Source organism: Podarcis vaucheri (genome assembly GCF_965113315.1).
Source record: "Podarcis vaucheri genome assembly, chromosome: 12".
Classification (NCBI taxonomy): Eukaryota; Metazoa; Chordata; class Lepidosauria; order Squamata; family Lacertidae; genus Podarcis; species Podarcis vaucheri.
This window is the reverse complement of record NC_138750.1, coordinates 30,233,211-30,242,662: the sequence shown is the minus strand read 5'-3', so window position 1 is coordinate 30,242,662 and position 9,452 is coordinate 30,233,211. Positions and strand designations below refer to the sequence as shown.

At 44.6% G+C, this 9,452-nt stretch overlaps 1 protein-coding gene across 2 annotated transcripts in view; it reads left to right on the top strand.

Annotated features, from left to right (window-relative positions):
• Positions 1-1,585: 1,585 nt before the first annotated feature.
• Positions 1,586-9,452, top strand: part of ABCB5 (ATP binding cassette subfamily B member 5) — a 52,600-nt gene continuing 44,733 nt past the window's right edge. For both annotated transcript variants that reach the window (XM_082193879.1, XM_082193876.1), the window contains exon 1: positions 1,586-1,670. The gene's annotated coding sequence lies outside the window, so the exon portion shown is untranslated. The remainder of the gene's footprint in view (positions 1,671-9,452) is intronic.

Here is a 9,452-nt window from a genome sequence, read left to right as displayed (position 1 = left end):
TGACTGGCGGAGCTATTCTAGGCGCAATTTTGGAATGATGGTAGAAGCTATATTTGGTGGAATTCCTCTCTAGAAATGAGTGTATAAAATATGATGGTGATAAAGTATAGGAGCACTTTCAGGATGTGGACTTGATGACAAGTTTACGGGAGCAGCAATAAAACAATAAACCAGCAAGCAGCCACATGAGAAAAATGCAGAGCATATGTGCTACTTTAGAAGGCTGGCTGTGAAGCCATAGGCCACTAAGTAAGGTTCCGTCAGCTGCTGCTACCTTGAGGTTTTTTTTATATATATAAAAAGCAATAACCTGAGTTGTCAGTGCACAACCACATTGTTGATTGAATCAGACTAATGCAAGTGCATAACTGGGAAGCTGCCCTTGGCCCCAGTAATTGAGCTCCTACTATGTTGGCATTAATACTTGTAGCTAGAAACTGGAGCGGCTGCTAACATACCTTGGCACTTCTCATGCTGTGAACTTAAATATTAGCAAACGTCTCGACTAACTGTTTCATTTTTCTAAAATAACAACACGGCTGTAATTGTTTGGAAAATGTTCATGGAAATTTACAACTGAACTCCACTTTTCGCTAACAAACATCACCCAGTTGCTGTCCACCAGATCCACAGACCTTCAGTTGGGCAGGTTGTTGCATGCCACCTCAATCCCTGAGTGGTGTGAGATTCTAGGGGTCAAAACACTTATGCAGGGTTCATGTTTCCTTCGGAAATGAGGCAAGGCGGAAACTGTGGTGTCTTTAGGATATGTGGTTTATTGACACATATATACAACCTGAGCCCACAATGGAGGGGCTTCCAGCATTACGCTCCAGGAAAGTCCTGTTTCTCCCATGGCTGGGTACTGTATTCCCTGAGGAGGAGTTCCATTAATTAGTTCACTTTTCCACTTGTGAGTGCCTAATGCAAGATGACATCAAGATCACCAAGACTGAATAAATTGGCTGCGTGGTCAACCCATATGTACACCCTCTGGGGCTGGGAAGGTTGCCCCCAAGCCCTGATCAGCTAAGTAAAACTTACACTCCTGTATCCAGTCGTGTGTGTGTGTGCATAAAATGGTCTTTGACATTGGTCAGACGGCCCCCAATTGGATGAGGATTGTGGATTTCAGCACTTATGTGTGTCTATATGCCAATTACTGGTTTAGTGGAATCCATGACTCTGGTGCTTAGTATAAGGGTGAGGCAAGCTAGTTTTTTTATTTTCTGTTCTGTAGTCAAATTCCTAAACATATCTTTCCGCTGTTAGCCTTTTTCCTGGGTTTGTATGCTTATGTTTATAACCTCCTTGAGAAAGTATTGTGTTTATCCTGGCCTGGCATCTTAGAGTAATCTTGGTGCCTCTGAATCTGGTAGCTGGGTGCCACAGCCTGTGAAAGTTCTAGCTAGCTCCCTAAGTTCATTGACACTGAAATATCACGCCATATTTGTTGATTTAAAAGATGCAGTGCATTTGTTCTCTGGGCCAAAGTATACTGTAATAACACAATGGTTTTATAATATGGTACACAGTATTTAGAGTTCAAAATGTGCCTCAGGATTTCCTGTGTGTGAAATGTCAGGCTGCTAACTCCACCTCTGCAAGATTTCGCTTTTGTTTACTCTGAGGAGCAAACAGAACCCTTGCTAAGGAGCCATCCCAAAAAGGTAAAACTGGGGGGGGGGGGTTACCAGAAAGTCAGAACTATCAATAGTAAATACTGACAGGTGGGATGAATTGTGGGGGTGTTCATTCCATATTCTGTCAAAGACTCCATGCCCTCCCTGTTTCTAGCGCAGGGGTTGTGGCCAGAATCTAAACTTTATATTCTACACAGAATATATACTTCAGACAGTGTGGTTTCTAACTTTCCCCGTGTTGAACAGTAGATTTCCTGGTGAGATATTATAAGTTTCTTTTGAAACCCTTCTCTGGTTCAGCGCTGTGGGGCGGGAGGAGGAGTTGCTATTCAAGAAATATAAGCTGAAAGCACCCTCAGCTTACATCAGATCATGAACTATTTGCTAACTCAGATGTAACACACACACACCCCAAAAAATAGTTGACCCTCTAAAACTTGCCTTTCTGCATACTTCTAAACCTTTCAAACTTTCTGACTTCCCATTTAAAGAAGACTTTTTCTGATGCTTTCATTCTCTTTCTTTGGAGTGGAGGATCAGGAGGGGAAGGTTGGAGGGCATTGGATGTTGTTTTATTTGCTTGTTTGCTGCATTTATATCCAACTTTTCACCCAAGGAGCTCAAGGTTAGTGCTGCCATATTTTGAAGAACAAAAAAAGAGGACTCTATGACGGCCATTCAAAGCAAATAAATGCAATTTGTCTCAGATTTTACCCCTGCAAAAATAGAACGTGTCCTGGAAAAAGTGGACACATAGCCAGGGGCATCTTACCCATAGAGGCTAGTTGCGTAGGGTGGCAGGGCGCCAAGTTCTGGAGGGCGCCAGGGAAGAAACTGGACGTGGCTCCTCCTGGCATCAGTTCGCCACCCCTCGCCCACCTTTGCCATGCCACGCCAAAGCAGCGCTGTGCCCAGAGCCTCCATCTGCCGTGGCCACCATGGCACCAAGTGGCCAGCTGAGCCGGGGGGGGGTGCTGCGTCCAGCAGAAGAGCTGCCCTCCGGAAGAGCTGCCCTCCAGCTGCTGCCTGCCTCCTCCAGCCCCGCCAGCAGCACTGTCCTCCCTAAAAAAACTCTGGGGAATGGGGGTGTGTGCCGGAGGGAGCTTTGTACCAGGGCGCCGGATATGCTTAAGATGGCCCTGCTCATGGCAACCCTAGTTCTGCTCCTTCCCATTTTATCCTCACAGCATCCCTGTGACGTACCCTAGATTTGGTTGTAGTGTCGTTATCAAAAATACAGAGGGCATATACTTAAGGCTGCTATGGAGTAGGAATTAGGATTGTCCCTTCTCCTGCTCTCCCAACCTATCTGTGTTTATGAAATGGTGGTATGAAGCTCCTATGTTTGTAAGTTGTGGGTACAGAGGTTCTTTCCCTGCAATTAGGAGTCACTTGCAATTTCATTGCAAAACTCCTTCTTTAGAGGATTTTCATAGAATCATAGAATCATAGAATCATAGAGTTGGAAGAGACCACAAGGGCCATCGAGTCCAACCCCCTGCCAAGCAGGAAACACCATCAGAGCACTCCTGACATATGGTTGTCAGGCCTCTGCTTAAAGACCTCCAAAGAAGGAGACTCCACCACGCTCGCGCCTAATGATCCTTCCACTTCTACCCCACTACCCAGGTCATCAACATTGGTTAGGACCAGATCTAAAATGGCTGTTCCTCTTGTTGCTTCTCCCACTTTCTGGACAATGAAGTTGTCTGCAAGGCCAGTGAGGAATCTGTTTGACCTTATGCTCTTGGCTGAGTTTGACATCCAACAAATATCCGGGTAATTGAAGTCCCCCATTACTACTATCTCCCTTCCTTTTGCATGCTTGGTCATCTGTTCCAGGAAGGCATCATCTATGTCCTCCGTTTGGCTTGGGGATCTATAGTAAACTCCCACAATGAGGTCTCTGTTATTCTTCTCTCCCTTAATTTTGACCCAAATGCTCTCACTTTGGCTTTGAGGTTCTAAATCTTGGATCTCTTCACAGGTATATACATCCCTGACATATAACGCCACTCCTCCTCCTTTCTTGTCTGGTCTGTTTCTCTGAAATAGATTGTATCCCCCCCATTATTACATTCCAATCGTGGGACTTATCCCACCAGGTTTCAGTGATGCCTATTATGTCATATTTAGTTTGCTGTACCAAGAGCTCAAGCTCATCTTGTTTATTTCCCATGCTTTGCGCATTAGTGTACAGACATTGAAGTCCATTAATCATTCCCCCGTGTCTCTTATTTAAGGATTTTTTCCTCCCACCACTAGGTCTGCGTGCTGTTTGCTCTATTTGGTCTATGGCATTTGGATGATCATCTTCATCAATTGATAGACTCCTACCTTCAGGAGCACTGTCTCCCTCCCCCACATTAGTCAGTTTAAAGCCCTCCTGATGAGGTTTCTGAGATTTTTGGCAAAAACATTTCTCCCAACCGTTGTGAGGTGCAGCCCATCACTTGCCAGAAGTCCATCTTCAAGAAACTGCAGTCCATGATCTAAGAATCCAAACCGTCCCTGTTTACACCATTTGCGAAGCAAGCTGTTCACTTCCACTATTTTTCCCTCTCTCCTTGGGCCACGTTGTTCAACTGGGAGGACAGATGAGATGACAATTTGTGCATTTAGTTGCTTCAATTTCCTGCCGAGAGCCTCGTAGTCTCTTTTGATCTTCTGGAGGCTATTGCTTGCTGTGTCATTGGTTCCCACATGAACCAAGAGGAAGGGGTATTTGTCAGTGGGTTTTATGATTCCTTGCAGTCGTTTAGTTACATCTTGGATCTTAGCCCCGGGGAGACAGCACACTTCCCGAGACATCTTGTCAGGCCCACAGATCACTGCTTCTGTTCCCCTCAGTAGGGAATCCCCTATCACCACTACACGCCTCCTCTTAGGTTTGGTCGGGGTTCTTCCGTGAGCTGTCCATTCCAAGGTCGCCTGCACATTCCCTGAGGACTGACTTTGCTGCTCGACTTCATATACCTGATCGACTGTAATGAGGGAGAGATCCTCAAATGGAGTCTGCTCTTCGTCTTCCATGCTAGGGGAGAGGACCTCAAAGCGATTGTGTATTTCTAAACAATCAGAGCAAACCCTGGGCCTCCTACTTCTTTGAGTCACGTTTCTCCATATATCTGGCTCCTGTGTTGGTGAACTAGCCTCCTTCTCAGGGGAGTCCCCTGTCTCCTCCTTGGTGGAGACGGTGTGCTCTGTTGCTTCCAAGAAGAATTCCATCTCTCTAATTCTTTGGAGCGTAGCTACACGTTCCTCCAGTTGCTGGACTTTGTCTTTTAAGAGGGCAATCAGCATGCAATTGCTGCAGGTAAAGCTGCCTGCAACCTTTGGCAAGATGGCAAACATTGCGCAGGAACCGCAGGCGACTGCAGCTGTTGCCTCCCCCTCCATCTTGAGAACGTGTCGTTGGGGGTGGCTACAGCGGTCCTCCATCATAAAAAGTGTGAAGACAGGACAAATAACTCCCCCCACAAAAAAACCCTAGGTCTCCCCCAACAAACGTTTGAGAGTACCTCCCCTAAATCTAAAAGATGGATCAAACTGCGCTTGCCGCTAGACGTGCCGCTGCCCTGCTAGCTCTGATAAGCTCCTCCCACAGCTAATCACCTGCCTCAACAGAAACCCTGCCCCCTCTGACCTTTGCACAGGGAGAACAGCTAATCAGCCACAAAGAAAAAACACACACACACACAAGAAAACCCTTTTTGCACCTTCTTCAGCTGCTGCCCTGCAAGCTCTGATAAGCTCCTCCCACAGCTAATCACCTGCCTCAACAGAAACCCTGCCCCCTCTGACCTTTGCACAGGGAGAACAGCTAATCAGCCACAAAGAAACACACAAACACAATAAATCCCTTTTTGCTCCTTCTTCAACTGCTGCCCTGCTAGCTCTGATAAGCTCCTCCCACAGCTAATCACCTGCCTCAACGGAAACCCTGCCCCCTCTGACCTTTGCACAGGGAGAACAGCTAATCAGCCGCAAAGAAACAGCTAATTTTGAGCAGAGGTTGGAAGGTCATCTGTCACAGATGATTTAATTTAGATTCCTGTACTGCAGAATTGATGCTCTTGAATTATGGTGCTGGAGGAGACTCTTGAGAGTCCCATGGACTGCAAGAAGATCCAACCTATCCATTCTGAAGGAAATCAGCCCTGAGTGCTTACTGGAAGGACAGATCATGAAGCTGAGGCTCCAATACTTTGGCCACCTCATGAGAAGAGAAGTTTCCCTGGAAAAGACCCTGATGTTGCGAAAGATGGAGGGCACAAGGAGAAGGGGACGACAGAGGACAAGATGGTTGGACAGTGTTCTCGAAGCTACCAGCATGAGTTTGACCAAACTGCGGGAGGCAGTGGAAGACAGGAGTGCCTGGCGTGCTCTGGTCCATGGGGTCACAAAGAGTTGGACACGACTAAACGACTAAACAACAACAACAACTGCAGACTAGATGACCCTGGATGTACCTTCTAACTCCACAATGTTATGATTCTATATAACTAGGCTCTGCTCTGACCCTCACATATAGACATATATGGACCCATCAAATCTCATGAATAGGGCTCACTAAATATGGACTGGTTTTCCCTTCCTACTATTAACACTCTGGTTTATTGTTGGAGGGAAGAGAATATCAGTATGTGTCATATATACATAGCCCTTTCAGTGAAACACGTATAGATGTAAGAATTCTAAGTGACTGCACATACAATCTGGATTAATTAAAGCTGAGCTCAAAAGGATCATCTCGTGAATGTGGAAGAAGGAATCGGAAAGTTGAAACCATTTTTATTTATTTATTTTGGCTTTTTAAATAATAATAAAAATCAAGCTTCATCCTGTGCTTTTCATAATGTTCTTTTCCTTGGTGTGGGGAAAGTGTTGCCATTTAATTTCTGTACATCAGGATGCTGTTCAAGGTGAGAAGCAGGAAACGAAGATGATTCTACCCATTTGTGAAAGCCCTGGATGTTTTGTCTTTGGTAAAATGGGAATGCCATGGTGACAGTGCAGTAAAACAGCATTATGTGGGGCTTTTGTGTGTTGGGTGCTTTTATAACATCATCCAAAGAGAAGGCAGTTAGGGTTAACTGAACATTTATAGGAACTTGGCAAGACTGTTTTTGGAAGCCTACATTGTCCTGAAGGCTGCCTTAATATTTTAAATTTATGATAGCCTGACTGTTTTAATTTTTTTCTTTCATCAGTTAAGCTCTGCTGATGTCCATCAATTCTGGGTTTGACGCAGGTTCAAGGAATGTATGGCTATAGTTATACCTCTCACCTATTGTAGTAGAGAAGATGGAGAAACTCACGCTGAACCAAATGTGACTAATGCCAGGACAGAAGGCATTTGGTGTCGAAGACTTCCTATTTTAGTAAACAAACAAAACACTGTTACCATGCAGAAGTACATTGCTTGTGTTGTTTGCTCTAGGAAAAAGGAAAGCGGTTGAGTTATACTCCTAAATTTCTAGCCATTCATGAGTTAGAAAGATCTATGAACAATTAATACAGTACAGTAGTACCTCGGGTTAAGAATTTGTTCTGGAGGTCCGTTCTTAACCTGAAACTGTTCTTAACCTGAGGTACCGCTTTAGCTAATGGGGCCTCCTGCTGCCGCCACCGCGTGATTTCTGTTCTCATCCTGAAGCAAAGTTCTTAACCCGAGGTACTATTTCTGGGTTAGTGGAAGATGCCTTGACCATGCAGGACCAAATAAGCAACACCGATCCCATTAGCCTTCCATGCTCTAGAAAAGCAGGTGGGGGTGTTGGCTGTCCCTTCCTGAAGGTGTGTGAGGTGCTTTCTGACAGCAGAACACTAGAGGACATGGGGCACCTTCATGCAGCCATATCCAATGGCGCACCTCTGCCCACTTCAGGTCTGACAGGGAGTCTAACACAGCCAGCCAGATCTTGTGGACTCAGGAATATATGTAATACAAATCACCCGACTACAGAGAGAGGTTGGGTTCATTTTATGTTTGACTGCTTACACATCACTCTGCTTCCAACATCGCTAAAATAATGGCTTCCATAAAAATTGTGTATCCTTATTTATATGCACAGATTCAATTTTAGAAATATTGCTAGAATTTAAATTGAAATACCATGCATCTGCCATAATGGCCTGCACCCCTGCTTCTAGGCGCTGTTGATGGGTAGTTTCAAAGACCCCCTAAGCAGATCTTCAAACAGAGGGCTGTCCTCTGAAAGGAAGAATACATTGACACCTGAACCTCAGCCCTTAGCATTCTCTTGTTTCTGTGGTCAGAATTTTTAAATCAGTCCAATAATATGTATCATCTGACATTCTTTATAGGCCAAGTAATAAGCTACTCTTTAAAAAATAGAAATAACTGTGGCTCTTGCATCTACTCTTTGCTACATACATATTGTATTGCCTGTTTCCATATTCAGATAACAGAGATCACAGAGACAATAAGTTTGTGACCCGCAAACCAGCATTCAGATCCAACTGAAGAAAGACTGACATTTCCTTACCTGTGTTTTTGTTAAACATTGTGCAATGAGACAGTGCCCTTGAGCCTTCTTGCTGGTGACTTCTGTCAGCTGGCAATTGGGACAGAGTTGTTTCTGATAAGGAAAGGGGAAGCAAGCAGCCTGCAGCTGCTGAGGCTCTGGCCAATGGCTAAGGTCACGCTGGCCTCAGCCTTGCTGTAGTGTTTTGCTTATTTATTTATTCAGTCATCTGTTCAAGATTTTTACATCCCACCTTTCCTGTGATCTGGAGCTCAAGGCAGCTAGAACTAATAAAACTGCACAAAATAAGTCATCATTTAATTGAAACTGCAGTCATAGCAGCAACCATTTTTGTTTTAATATATTTTTCTTAAAGATTTCTTAGTTTACAAAAATACGTGCATTGTCTCTCTTTTTCCAAGTAGCGTTTTCTACAGATCAGTTTCATTTGTTGTGAGACATCAGTGTTACATACAGTGTTAGGTTAGGAAGAAAAGAGGAGGGAAGAGGGGGAGGGGGAATGCTGAGTGGGGTGGAGATGGGTGGCGATGCCTCTATTCTTCTACTTAGTGTATGTGTGAGGTTTTGTTTCAGTGTCACTTGTGTGGGTTCTCTTACTATTCACTTGGTGTATTTCCTTGGTAGTGAGAGAGGTTGTGGGTGGCCTAGGGTGTGGGTGGTTGTTTTTGATTGGCTTTGGTGAACTTTGTTTTCGTGTGTGAGTGGGATGTGTGTTTGTGTTTGGATCAGGTTAGCTAGATTGATTCGTATGCTGCTGGGGGATTCTTGTTGTTGTCTTGTTGGACTGTGTATGTGATAAAGGAGAACCATACCGGAGTGAAGGCTTCTTCTTCTATTTGTCCCCGTGTCAGTTTCAGTTTATTGGTGAGTTTTTTCTAATAAGGCTGTTTCCCATACTATTTGATACCATTGGTCCATGCATCCTCCTGACAAGTCTCTCCAGTGTCTGGCTATGATGCTTCTGGCTGCAGAGAGTAGGTGTGTTATGAGCTCTTCATGATGTGAGTAGGCATTATTATCTTGGAAGATGTTTAGTAGGGCCAGTTCTGGGGTGATTTCTAATACTTGCTTAGTTCTTTTGCATTTTTCTTGTATGATTGATGTCCAGAAGAGTTGGATTTGGGGACATTCCCACCACATGTGGAGGTATGTACCTGTGGAGGTGCATCCTTTCCAGCATTTTGGTGAGGTTTCTGGGCATATAGCAGCAACAATTCAATGCCAAATAGTATCCGTAAAGTCACACCTGGAAATGGTGTGCTTGACCAGTATAAATCTCTACAATGTGTACGACCTG